Source organism: Ambystoma mexicanum, chromosome 7q, assembly GCF_040938575.1.
Source record: "Ambystoma mexicanum isolate Mex_15411 chromosome 7q, UKY_AmexF1_1, whole genome shotgun sequence".
Lineage (NCBI taxonomy): Eukaryota > Metazoa > Chordata > Amphibia > Caudata > Ambystomatidae > Ambystoma > Ambystoma mexicanum.
Window position 1 is genome coordinate 954,760,179 of NC_090941.1, and position 14,067 is coordinate 954,774,245.

A 14,067-nucleotide genomic window follows, 5' to 3' on the forward strand; every position below is an offset into this window, starting at 1 on the left:
CGGATTAGGTGCAAAACCCTATCTGTACCCTTAGTGAACCATTTTATTGAAAAAACATATGTAGTCACACGTCTCCCCTTTTCCCTTTAAAATCAACGCACTAATAGATCCTGACGCCATCTGCTCATGTAAAATCTTGCCACGTTGTTTGATTTAACAAAAGACATAAAACACATTAAACATGTGTAGTTACGTTTCTACTTCCTCATGCCCATGCAATATTCTGTTACGCCCTGTGATTTAGAATTAGCAAGCAAAAATGAAATATTTCGGGCATCAGTTCTTAAACCCTTTGCATACTTCTACCAGTTTGGAGCTGCTTAACTAGGTGAGGATGCGCAAGATAACAGTCAGAGGAAGAGATCCGGTATCACGCATTGAGTGTTTAGCCATCTTCATGCATCCACGCGTCTTAGATGGTGAATTTTACTCCTTTGATTTTCAATAGGTCATGCACTCAGATGCCTCATACTAAGTGACGCTCTCAGTTTTAACCAATCGCTTTATTCTTGACTCACGGTCATCTGACCGACAATGTAAGTCAGTAGACACACCTCACACTCATAACAAATCACAGTGTGCCGACATTTCCTGGTTACCTATGGTAACTACATAACACTTCAGAAAGCCTGAAGACGGCTTGGCCTCACATTGAAATTAACTAAATGGCATGGCCACCACGTTAGTCTGCTATTAATCAATACATGCAGTCTCTCCTTTTCAAAAACCGAAGGATCCTGAGGTAAGGGTCCATACATTCCAAACGCGACTTAAGCAAGGAGGGACATCGTACAATGGTACGTCTTCTCCGGCTAAGCACACCTAAAAAAAAGGTCTATGTCTCTCTAAACTCCCCCATTAGGAAGCTGCCGAGATTATAACCAACGGCACTCCCACGAGTGGTGTGACCACATGAAGACTGATTGATTCATGCGCTCAAAACATCACATCCACGCACAGCTCCCCCCTTCTTTCAGTTACTGCAACCCGACTGCTGCAGGTTAGCACCTAACAAATCTCTCTATTCTGGACTCTTTTGCAACTTGTTATTTGCAAGCACTGTTACATTGCACATAGCAATATGGGCCAACAATATGGGCTGACAATTTTTTTATTAAATTATTTTATTCAGGGGCCAACTTCTTTTCGGCGCTTTGTTTTTTGCCGTTAAAATGGAGTCAGATCAAAACTGAACAAGTCATAGACCTACGATTCCAAACCAGCTTGTTTACTAACGTACTTTTCAAATTAATTGACTAATGGTCTTTTGCATGAACGAAACAGAATGTTTTCAAATTAGAAAATAAAATAACGGACAAATGGTTTGATTATTTTTGCAGGTCTGCACCAAAAAAAGACCTGAGCTGGTTGCCTCCTTGACCTTGGCACGCACCTCGTCTCAGAGAGATACCACAGCTAGACCTCAAGAGAGCTCTAATTAGGGTAAGACTTCACCCTTCAAGTACACTAATGGATTATGCAGTCTAAAATAATTAGACATTCATTTTAGCCTATAAAATTCTGAAAACAATCACACAAAACTCCTCTCTTTCTATGTGTCTGCCTCCACACAGGGTCCAGTTCTCTTTTCACCTTGATGAAGGCTTCTATCAAAATGTATTGCCCAGCAGGTGGCTTTTTCACCGGAACGTGCTATAGATGTTTGTCTAAACAATTTTGAAGTATATTCAGACTCTCCCTGACACAAACACGTTGGCAGACCAGCTTTTGGTATCCACCACAAATAATTTATTTAATCAAGAAAACAAAGAGGCACATTAAGCATCATTATATGTAAATTTTTTCCTTTACTTATTTATTTTTTCTGTTTAGCAATATCTGAACATCAAGTTTATTTCAGGTTTGATTCATTCTTCCAATGTCATGATCTATTCATTTTCATTAATTTTTTATGGTCATTAATTTTTCATGGTTGATTATTTCTGCATACCCCTCTTTTTGCATAAAATGAATTATGTTTGTTTCTTCATGTTTGCAAATTTCTTTTTTCATGTTTGGATTTTATTTCCTTTTAAACCACAATTCTTCCTTTCTATTTCTAATAAAATGGATACATTTATAAAATACCATTTCCTTGATTGTTTTCAGGAGTCTCAAAGGCTTTAACTAATTGTGAAATCTTTACAGATACACATCACTTAGAAATCAATTTGAATTGTTACAAATAACGCTTATAGCACAGTGGATTCCATTGTTTCTCTCTTTAATGTCCCTATCCATTGTTGCTCAAGAGACTCTGCCTATCGTTTTTGTATGAAGTGGATTGGGCCCAAAGCCCACGGAAGGGAGAGGAACACCTTCCCCACAGAAGCAGGCACATTTAATCGGCCCAAGACTTCAAAGCCTCTTCATTGAAGTGGGTGACACATGCATGGCCTATCACAGGAAAAAAACATAAGCAGGCTGGTGCACCACAAACATAATAATAATAAACAAAGAAAGGTGGTTATAATTAAAAGAAAAAGTGTATGTATACACAAGCATCAGACTAGGCGCCGTGGGCGTACCAAGACACCTGCCTCAGGTACCAGGATCACAGCATACTTCCAAGGATGTCAGAATTTGAACGGAGCGAGGAGGGACAGCCTCTGGATCTCGCTGCCAGCTTTAAGGAAGTACTAGGAAGCTTGCTGGTCGATGTAGTGGCTCAAGGGGTAAGACTCCTGCAGGGGAGGCTGGAGACTCTAGAAGCAATGCTTAGTATGCCCAAAGACAGCACCAAAGAGACTGAGCACATGCCCATGGGACCCTCTGAGGCAGGGAGCAGATGCATTCGCTAAGCTGAAAGAAGCTTACCTGCAACGTCAGGCAGTGCCAGACCTCACGACCCCCACTCCAAGGGATGAGCATTCAGGAGATGATGACCCAGGCTTGGAAGAGGAGCCAGCAGAGAGGGACCTTTCCTTGCAAGAAGGAGAGGAGATAGCAGATGAGGAATGGGCAAAACCCAGCGGGGGAAGAGGACCCGCAAAGAGAAACATCTTGAACACGATGACATGTTCGACCCGGACAGCATACTTAACCTGAGATCCTAAGGCTGGCAGCCATCCCTCAGGGTTGCTCAGTACATGACAATGAGATTGAGGAATGCCCTCGACAAAGAAGTGAGGTGGCGCCTGCGCGCGGAACGTCCACGGCCAGACCTCTCAGGGAAGGTAGCAGAGACCCCCGAACTGGATCCTAAAATGCTGACATTCGTGACCAAGACCAGTAAAGATCCTCGCAAGGGAATTGACTGGTTGTGGAGGAGCCGCGGTCAAGAGAAGGTGTTGGATTTCACAGGACCTCTCGCAAAGATAATGGATCTGGCAGAGAGGGCTAAAGATACAGGGGAAGAAGTGGACCCCGGCGCGTTAGCAGGCTGGGCGCAAAGGGCAGTCGGTCTTCTTGGCAATGCTAACTGCGGCATCGCCTCAGAGAGAAGCAGAGGATTGCTGCTCAAGATTGACTCAAAGCTGAGCGACCTCATATCATATGAAGCTGGGGAAGCAGCGCAGGGCCTCCTATTCGGAGAGACCTTTGGAAAGGAGATGGGCCGGTTCGTCAGCACTTGTACTTCCCTGATAAAAGCGCAAGTATACATGCAGAAGATATTTCCAAACAGAGTTTTAGCCGGGACCGGCCGCTTCAGCGGTCGTGTGGCCGGTTGGAATCAGGGAGGAGAAAGACCCCCCAATCCCAGGGCCCAATACTGGGGAAACTAACAGCAAGATGCTTTCTTCCGAGCCAGGGGACGTTTCCCTAGAGACGCAGAGGAAGAGGAACCGGCCGAGGTCAAGGCTTTACACCAGGTGAGAGCAATAAATTATCCTCCGGTAATGGGGGAGAACAGTAATGTTTTGGGGAAATTGGTGCACGCTTTCCAGCGATGCTTGGATATTGCAAACCGTCAGAGGGCTGCAACTAGAATTCCTAGAACCGCCAGTGCAGCTGAGCTGGCCACACCAGCAACGCTTAGCACGAGTGGAGCAAGAATGCCTAGATTGCGAACTGTCCCAGCTAGCGCAGAAAGACGCCATAGAGAGATGTAGAACACCTCCAAAATTTGTAAGCAATATGTTTCTTCTGCACAGAAAGGAAAATAATAATGTCACCAGGGGGCTCATGAGCATGGCTGCCTGAGCCTGCGTCTCCTCTCTCAGGCTGAATCATTCTTACATTAAAGCAGTTTAAACTGCAATTCTGCAGTTCTCTTTTTTCCGTTCCTGTTGCTCACCTTCTGGGGCTCATCTGGCTGCATTTTCACCAAAAATCAGATCAGCCTTGGCCGTCGTCGACTCGAGCTTCAGAAAGGCCTCCTCCCGCTCCTTCACTCTTCATCCATCACCGGGATGACCCTGCGAGATCCTTCCTGCCTTGCAGCCATCTGGGGCAGCGGTCATCTCCTCCAGCCACCTATCACCCGACGCCAGCGACAACTCCTAGATCCTTCATCTGCCCTGTGCAGCTCAGACCCCCTCTCCTGGCTCGGGGTCTGAGTGCTGCCGAGGCCATCCACGGAGACATCATTGGACCGGCCTCAAAGTCTCTCCTGCTGCCAGACCCCGCTCTGCCCGCCGATCCCGCCTTCATTGCGCCGGATTCTGATCTCCTCCTCTACCCGCGGGGTCCCGGTGAGCATAGTCGGTTCGGGCCTCGGAGCAGCCTCCTCCCGCTCTGCTTCCGGGCCGACCCTGCAGCCATCTAGGACCCCAGTCTTCCTCCTGCTGACTCTGTGCACCTGCGCCGGCGGCAATCCTTGGACCCTCTGCCCGCCCTGTGCAGCCCCCGAACTCCCTCTCCTGATCTGGGTCTGGGCGCTGCTGCGGCGGTCCACGGGGCCAACGTTGGACCAGCCTCGAGAACTCTCCTGCTACCGGACCCCGTGCGGCCCCTGGTGCCCGCCCTCATCGCACCTGATCTGGACCTCCTCTTCTTCACACAGGGTCCCAGTGGGCCCTGAGGGCCGGGTCCAAATTTGTTTGGTTTTGATTTGGCCTAGGAGCAGCCCCCTCCTGCCCTGTAGTCGGGTCGACACTGCGGGATCCTTCCCGCCTTGCGGTCATCTGGGGCGGTGGTCGTCCCCTTCTACCACTGCACTACCTGCACCGGCGGCATCCCCTTGGACCTCCACGCACCCAATTCAGCCCCGGGAGCCCCTCTCCTTGGATCGGGGCTTGGATGCTGCTGCTGCCATACACGAAGCCAGCAACTGGCCAACCTTCGAGAGCTCTCCTGGCCGACGTGCTCGCATCAGCCCTTGTGGCCCTCTTCTTCACACAGGGTCCGGTCCCTCCTCATCCACACACTGGGTTCCGGTGGTCCTGCTTCACTGTTTAAGCCCCCTCTGTACTACGCAGGGCCCGACCTTGCCTGGACAGTTCTGTGTGTCCACTGTGCAACCTTAGAGCTCTCCGCTCATCTTCCAACACCATGTCCATTCTGCGGGGTGCCGTGCCCAGATCAGACTTCGGATCCTCTGGGTCCTCCACCCTCTGGGTCCATCTCCATTCTGCGGGGTCCCGTGCCCAGATCAGACTTCGGATCCCCTGGGTCCTCCACCCTCTGTGTCCATCTCCATTCTGCGGGGTCCCGTGCCCAGATCAGACTTCGGATCCCCTGGGTCCTCCACCCTCTGTGTCCATCTCCTTTCTGTGGGGTCCCGTGCCCAGATCAGACTTCGGATCCTCTGGGTCCTCCACCCTCTGTGTCCGGAAAGTGTCGGGGCTACACAGAGAGTCCCCTCTATGGTTCTGAGTCGTTCCGCCCCCTCAACGGCCCCCTTCTCCACTACGTAGAACCCTTGTGTGCCTCCAGCTACACCTGATACCAGCTTTAAGACCTCCTGTATGTCCACCTTCCCAACTATTGACCTTTGACCCCTGCGTTGTGGTAGCGCTCTTCACTCTACTCTGACTCTTCCACCTTCAGTGGTCTGCTAGTTTCCCCAGCCGCCACTTTGCGTACCTACTCCTTATGACTTTCTGGGCCCCTGCTGGTCATCTCTCTGAACTGGATCTGTAACCCTTGTAGCCTGTTTGCTCACACTCAGGCGTAGCGGTCTGAATCCGCTACTCACTTTCTTGCCTTAGGTGCCAGTTCTCCTCCAACCACGACCTCGAGTGCCTACTCCCTCTGACCCTATTGTCTCCAGCCGGTCATCCTTCAGTACTGAGCCCCTGACCTCCTTGCTACAATTCGGAACTACCTCCTCACTTTCCTGCCTCAAGAACCTGGACTTCTCCTACTGCAGTCTGAATCTCTTGGATCCTCCCAGCCGTCTCCTACCACTGACTCGAGTCCACCTTGGACACCTTCTCCAGTTGGACTCCTCAAATTGAATTCCCAATACCTGTTCCCACTGACCCTATGCGATCCGCCATATCTTCCTTCCACCTCACCCCCCCCGCTTCCATCCCTTGCCCCTCCTCCTCCCCCTTCTACTCTCCTCCTTCCTCCTTATGCCTAATCCCCTTCACTATCCTCTCCCCCACTCCCCCAGCCACCCCTCATCCCCCTCTCACCGTCCTTACCTTCTCTACCCCCCCCACTCCTAAACACGCTGCCCTCATGAACATTGCTCTATGGAACGCCAGCTCCATCTGTAACAAAGACGCTGCTACCCTTCATCTTTTCTTCCGTCTTAACCTCCATTTCCTCTGCCTCACTGAAACCTGGATTCCTCCTCATAACACCTCTGTCCCCGCTTCCCTCACGACCTCCTCTTCCTCTTTCCTCCATATCCCTCGCCCCTCTGGCCGCGGTGGTGGCGTCGGTCTCCTGTACCACTCCAAATTCATCTCCTCCTCTTCATCTCCAACTCTCCCCTCTTTCCCTTCCTTTGAATTCCTCTACAAGTCTTTCTCTTCTCCCCATACTATTTCCTTCCTGATCATCTATCGTCCCCCTGGCCCTCTCTCCTCCTTCTTTGAAGACCTAGATCAACTCCTCTTACTTATTTCTCCCTCCCCCTCTCCCAACACTGTACTTGGCGACTTTAATATTCATCTTCCTTCTTTCCCCCAAACTTCTCCCCTCCTCTCCATCCTTGAGTCCTACCTCCTCTCCCCCCTTCCTTCATCCCCTACGTACTCCTCTGGTTCCACTCTTGACATCATCTTTAACTCCTCCTATTCCTCCTCCCCTGTCTCTTCTCTTCCTGTTTATCTCTCTGACCATGCCTTACTCTCGTTCCCCCTTTCTCCTCTCTCACCCTCCACTAATACTAATCCCTCCCCGTCAATCTACTCACGTCATGACCTGCGTAATTTCGATCCTACCCTCTTCTCCCACACTTGCTCTTCTTCTCTTTCATCTCACCAAGACTTTGCACTACTCTCTCCTGATGAGGCGCTCTCCTCCCTTTCATCTTCTATCACCTCTGCCCTAGACCAACTCTACCCCCTTTCTCTTTTCCGCCCTACTCATAAACCTTCTCAACCCTGGGTTACTTCACATCTCCGCTCTATGCGGCGCCTTCTCAGGTGACTCGAGAGACTTTGGCTCAAATCTCCCTCACTTTCTAATCAAACCTCTTACTTCTCTTACCATGCACTTTACAATTCTTGTCTTGCAACTGCCAAATCCTCCTACTACTCTAACCTTCTTCAATCACAAGCCTCCCATCCTCGGCGGATTTTACAAACTCTTTCCCGTCTTCTCTCTCCTCCCACTCCTGATCCCTCACCCAATTCCACACTTTCTCCCTCTGACTTTGCCAACTATTTTTCCTCCAAAACCATCTCTCTCAGGCAAAAAATTAACTCCCTCTCTGACTCCTTCTCTCCTCCTCCCCGCTCTCCCCTTCTTCCACCATGTCTGTCTTCTCATCTGTTTCCCCTTCTGATATCTCCTCCCTTCTATCCAAACCCCCCCCCACATCTGCCCTCTGACCCTCTCCCCTCTTTTCTCATCCCTAAAATCTACCCTCTTATTGTCCCTTACCTCACCACTTTCTTCAACTCCTGCCTCTCCTCATCTACCTTTCCCTCTGCTTTCAAACATGCAACGGTTATTCCTATTCTTAAGAAACCCTCTGCGGATCCACTTCTCACCGCTAACTACAGACCTATCTCTCTTCTGCCTTTGCTTTCTAAAATTCTTGAACGACTTGCCTACTCTCAACTCTCTTCCTTCGTCTCTACTTCCTCTCTCCTTCCTCCTTTTTAATCTGGCTTCCGTCCCAAACATTCCACCGAAACTGCTCTCACCTACATTCTCAACTTGCTCCTTTCTGCTAGTCATACTAAGCAATCCTCTATTATTATTCTCCTTGATCTTTCTGCCGCTTTTGACACTGTTGATCACCCACTCCTGCTCCATACTCTCTCCTCCTTCGGGTTCAAAGGCCCTGTTCTAAAATGGCTATCCTCTTACCTTTCCGCCCGTTCCTTTGCTGTTGCATGAAGAGGCCAGTCCTCTCCTTCCTTCCCTCTAATTTACGGTGTTCCTCAAGGCTCTGTACTTGGCCCTTTCCTCTTCTCTCTCTACACCTCCCTCATTGCCCCTGTTATCTCCTCCTTTGGCATCTCCCATCATTTCTATGCGGATGATACTCAACTCTTTCTCTCTTTCTCCTCCTTCACACCTGACATCCATCTTAAACTCTCCTCTTGTCTCATGGCCATTAAGAACTGGAAGTCCTCCCTCTTTCTCTCAACACCGATAAAACCAAAGTCCTTTTCTTCCCCTCTAATACTCTTCGCCCTTCCTCTCCTCCCCCTTTTATCCATTTTCCGCCTTCTGATCTCCACCCATGCTCGCAATCTAGGCTTTCTATTTGACTCCTCTCTCAACTTCTCGCAACACATTTTATTCACCTCCCGCTTCTGCCGATACCACCTCTATAACATTCGCAAAATCCATCCCTCCCTCATTTTCCACGCTACTAAACTCCTAATCTTCTCACTCATCTTTTCCCACCTCTTCTACTGCTCCACTCTACTCTTCGGACTTCCCTCTTCTCATCTTGCCCCTCTTAAATCCATATACCACTCTGCTATTTGTACCCTTTGTCTTCTTACCCCCGTGATTCTATCTCCTCTTCGATCTCTCACCTTGGCTGGCTACCTTTCCACCTACAACTAAAATTCCACTTTCTCTGCCTTGTTTTCAAATCCCTCCATGCTCTTGCTCCTCATCTCTCCTTCTACTCCCCCTCTCACTCCCTTCGTTCTGCTGACCACTTCCTTCTCACTGTACCCCCTTACCCCTGCATTTCCTCTCGGTTCCGCTCTTTCCATCTATGTTAGACGATCCTCTGCACACCAGTTCGCTACACATCAGAACACTGCTCACATATCTCCACCATCCCCTCCCACGGTTCCAGGCTCAGGTGATTCGGTTAACCCAAAGAACCGGAAACCCCGTACCAGCTTTGGTGTACGGGCTCGATTGCAGCCCTTTCTGCATTGGCAATTGCCTTGGAGAGCGTATGGCAGAAGGGGCGGTGTTACGTCACCACGTCGGTCACGTGATCCAGAGTCACGTGTCCTTGTTGGATGTCACATGATCCAGAGACGTCACATGACTCCCAGACACACAGTATAAAGGTCTGAGAGACAGAACACTCATTGCTTCTCAGCTGGCTTCAGACCCTGTTTGGCGTTACTACTTGCTCCTTGCTATCTTGATCACGGAACTCTACCTCGGACACCCCTTTTTGTACCTTTGCTTGGAACTGTTGACCTGTTGCCGAATTTTGGACTTCACCTCGACTTGCCTTTGGATCATCCCTGGTTACCTTGCTGAACTTCTACGCCCTTTCCCTTCTTGGGATTCAAGTCAAGCCCTCTCTCCTACAGGTGGCTAGCCCTTCATCCACGCTAACCTGCGGTTCTACCATTCCAGGGACCGCCGCATCAACTGAGCCTCGAGCCTCCCTACTAGGTTACCTGGGTTACCCTTACACCAGATAGGTAAGACATTTTAGATCCTTTTGTTTATCTGACTGTGTTGTGATTGCCTGGTACTTAACCCCGTTCCTTCTCGACAGCAGCATCGGTGTTCCAGAGGCTCCGTGGATCTGGGAAGACATCTCCCACCTGTGGCCTCAAAGGTCGCACAGCAGGTTTCTATTAAGTTCCCCTGTGCGTCACTTGGGGACAGAGGACTCATCGGTCTACACGACACTCAAGTCAGAACAGACTGAGAAGCCGTATAGTCGTGTTTGACGATGCAGGGATCCACGGAAGAACCCATAGCTGCTTTAGTCCAGGCAATTACAATATTAAGGGCAGATATGGCAGCCGCGAACACAGTGATCCACCAAAGGTTGGATTCCATACAAAGTGTTCAGCATTCCCTTCCTGCAGACCCTGAGTTTGGAGATGCCAGCTCCTTCACTACACCCCCTCCCTTGGCTACTTCTACAGTCCCAACTCCAATGATCCTCCCATCTCCTTCCCCCCTGGCTGCTCCGGAACGCTATCAAGGTGACCCCAAGAAATTCAGAACCTTTGTTAATCAGTGCAAGTTACACTTCTTATGCAGACCTTTGGCTTTTCCTACTGCCACTACTAAAGCCGCCTTCGCCCTCTCCCATTTAGCCGGAACGGCTGCCGCTTGGGCTAATCCCCTGCTAGAGAATAATAGCCCAGTCCTTTACGACTTTGATTTGTTGGTTCTAGAAATGTCCCGAGTATTCGATACTCGACACAAGGCGCAGTCTAGGGATTTGGAGTTTTTGGAACTGACTCAGGGTAGAAGGACTTTGATAGAATACATCACCCGTTTCAATCAGCTAGTTGCAGAAACATCATGGCCAGAAAACAAGCGGGCGGTGGTCTTTTATAGGGGGTTGAGTAATACCATGAAAGATGCTTTATCAGTGATCCCTTCTATGCCTACTCAGTATCAGGAATTGGTTGATCTCGTCTTGCAGGTAGATGCACGACGGACAGAGCGTAGAGCTGAATTAGGGGTCTCCTCCCATCCTACTCTTGCTAGCACTCCTGCTTCCAGTACAGAAGAACCTATGCAAGTGGGAGGTTTACGTAGTCCTATCACAACATCAGAGAGGGAACGTAGAAGGGTGGACAATGCATGCTTTTATTGTGGCACTACTGGGCATATTGTGAAAGAGTGCCCTCGACGTCCCAAGAAGAGCCAGGTTTTTCGGATGGCTCGACCTTAGATCCGGAGAACAGGTCGAGTGTCCCGTCATCATCTCCGGGTACCTCTCTCGCCTTTGCTCGTGTCCAACCCGTCTCTGTAAAGGCTACTCTATGTCCCTCTACAGGCCTTCTTCATGCAGTCAATATCATCATTGATTCAGGTGCCAATGGTAATTACATAGATATCGATTTGGCCCATTCCCTCAACCTACCTTTAGTGGTAAAAACACGACCGGAACATGTCCAAGCCGTAGACGGCTCTGCATTGGTTTCTGGTCCTGTTAGACACCAAACTGCACCCCTCTTGTTGAACATACAAGAAACACACACAGAAACCATGTGTTTTGATTTAATTACCACACCCCAATTTGGTATCATACTAGGTATTCCATGGTTACGTGAACATAACCCACTGATCAATTGGCAGTCAGGCACTGTACTCTTCGAGTCCGAAGTCTGTCAGAATTACTGTCTCCCGGTCCATCAAGCCTCTGACACACCTTCTCGGGCCTTAGGAGCATTAGCTCAACTCACTGTTGATGATCCAGAGATTGTTCATTCGCATACTGTTGGGGGGTTGGTGTCTGGGATTCCTCCTGAGTACAATGCATTCGAATCGGTTTTCGATCGGGGCTCTTCCGAGGTACTTCCTCCACATAGACCATATGACTGCCCAATCGAATTACTTTCTGATTCCGCTATCCCTTCGGGCAGGATCTATTCTTTGTCCCCTTCGGAGGAACAAGCATTGAAAGAGTATGTACAGAATGCCTTACGTTTAGGACACATCCGTCCCTCCACTTCACCAGCAGCAAGTCCCATATTCTTTGTACCCAAGAAGGAGGGGGATTTACGCCCTTGTGTGGATTATCGGCGTCTTAACGCTATCACAAAAAAGGATAGATATCCAATCCCGTTAATCACCCCACTTCTGGACCATTTAACTCATGCTTCCGTTTTCACCAAGCTTGACCTACGTGGCGCATACAATTTAGTACGCGTTCGCGAGGGAGACGAGTGGAAAACGGCTTTCTGTACTCGTTACGGCTTGTACGAATATTTAGTCATGCCTTTTGGCCTATGTAATGCCCCAGCCACATTCCAACGATTCATGAACGACATATTCAGGGATATTCTGGACGTTTACATGGTTGTGTATTTGGACGACATCTTAATCTTTTCTCGTGATCTTGATAACCATGTAAAGCATGTTCGAGAAGTACTATCCCGTTTGAGAGAACATTCCTTATTTGCCAAACCTGAGAAATGTCAGTTCCATAAAACTTCTGTTGAGTTTCTGGGTTTCCATATCACCCCTGGGGCGTTATCCATGAACGAATCTAAGGTCAAAGCAGTATTAGATTGGCCAGTACCCCAAACACTCAAGTCCTTGCAGGCCTTTTTGGGATTCGCTAACTTTTATAGACGTTTCATTTCTTCTTTTTCCACAATTGTTGCGCCGCTCACGGCTCTGACTAGTCTTCAGGTACCCTACCATTGGCACGGGGAACATCAGGAGGCTTTTGAGGCTCTGAAAACTGCTTTCACTACCGCACCGGTACTCCAGCACCCCAATCCTGATCTTCCGTTCATAGTAGAGGCAGATGCCTCTTCTTTTGCTCTTGGTGCGGTATTGTCACAAACGTGTCCTACAACAGGCAAATTACATCCAGTGGCATACCATTCCCGTAAGTTCTCCAGTACTGAGACTCATTACACTGTTACGGAGAAAGAACTCTTGGCTGTCATGGATGCCTTTCGTGTTTGGCGCCATCATCTTCTGGGGGCCAAACATCCTATCACGGTTTACTCAGATCACCGGAATTTGCAGGATCTGGCCTCATTGAAGTGCATTAATAGCAGACAGGTCCGATGGCATCTTTTCTTTTCCTCTTTTGATTTTCGTATCATGCATCGTCCTGGCACTGCACATGGAAAAGCAGACGCCTTGTCACGTTCCCCAGGGGGGGTCGTGTTGCCAACCTTTCCTGACACTGTTCTCGGAAAGAGTCATGTGATTTGTCTTTGTACACCCTCATTGTCGTTATTAGACTCGGTCCGATCTTGGACTAGCAATCACTCCGACCAGTTGCGAGAATGGGACCCCGTGTTTTCTGATGGGTTGCCTTTCGTACATGAACGTCTATTCCTTCCCACACCTGACACTCGTAATCTGGCGCTTGAGTGGTCTCATGATGCCCCTTTTAATGCCCATCCCGGTCAAGAGCGCACTTTAGATCTTCTCAAGCGCTGGTGTTGGTGGCCCTCTATGAGGCGCGATGTAGACTGCTATGTCAATTCATGTGCAGTGTGTGCTCAGGCTAAACATCGGAGAGGCCGACCGGTTGGGTTGCTACTTCCACTTCCAGTTCCTCCCAGGCCTTGGCATACACTGACTATGGATTTCGTTACCGATCTCCCCAAATCACGAGGCTTTGACTCCATCTGGGTAGTGGTGGACACGTTTACAAAAATGGCTCGTTTTGTCCCTTGTAAAGGTATTCCTTCGGCCCCGGTCTTGGCGGACTTGTTTTTTGAACATGTGTTCATGTTATTCGGCCTCCCTTCGGTCATTATATCCGATCGAGGATCACAGTTCACCTCTCGGTTTTGGAGGTCGTTGACTAAATTGTTGGGCATTGATACCAGGTATTCTTCGGCATATCATCCTGAGACCGATGGGCAGACCGAAAGGACGAATCAATCTATGGAGCAGTATCTTCGCTGCCTTATATTGCAACATCAGACCTCCTGGTTGGCCGCTTTGCGGCTTGCTGAGTTCGCGTACAATAACGCGGCTCATTCAGCTACAGGTTATTCTCCTTTCTATGCCCTCTACGGCCAACATCCCAAGGTCTTGCCAGTCCCTGATGCTTCTGGTTCTTCGAATCCTGCGGCCACGACGTGTCTTAGGGATCTGTCTGCTGTACATGCTAGTACTGTGGTGCATCTC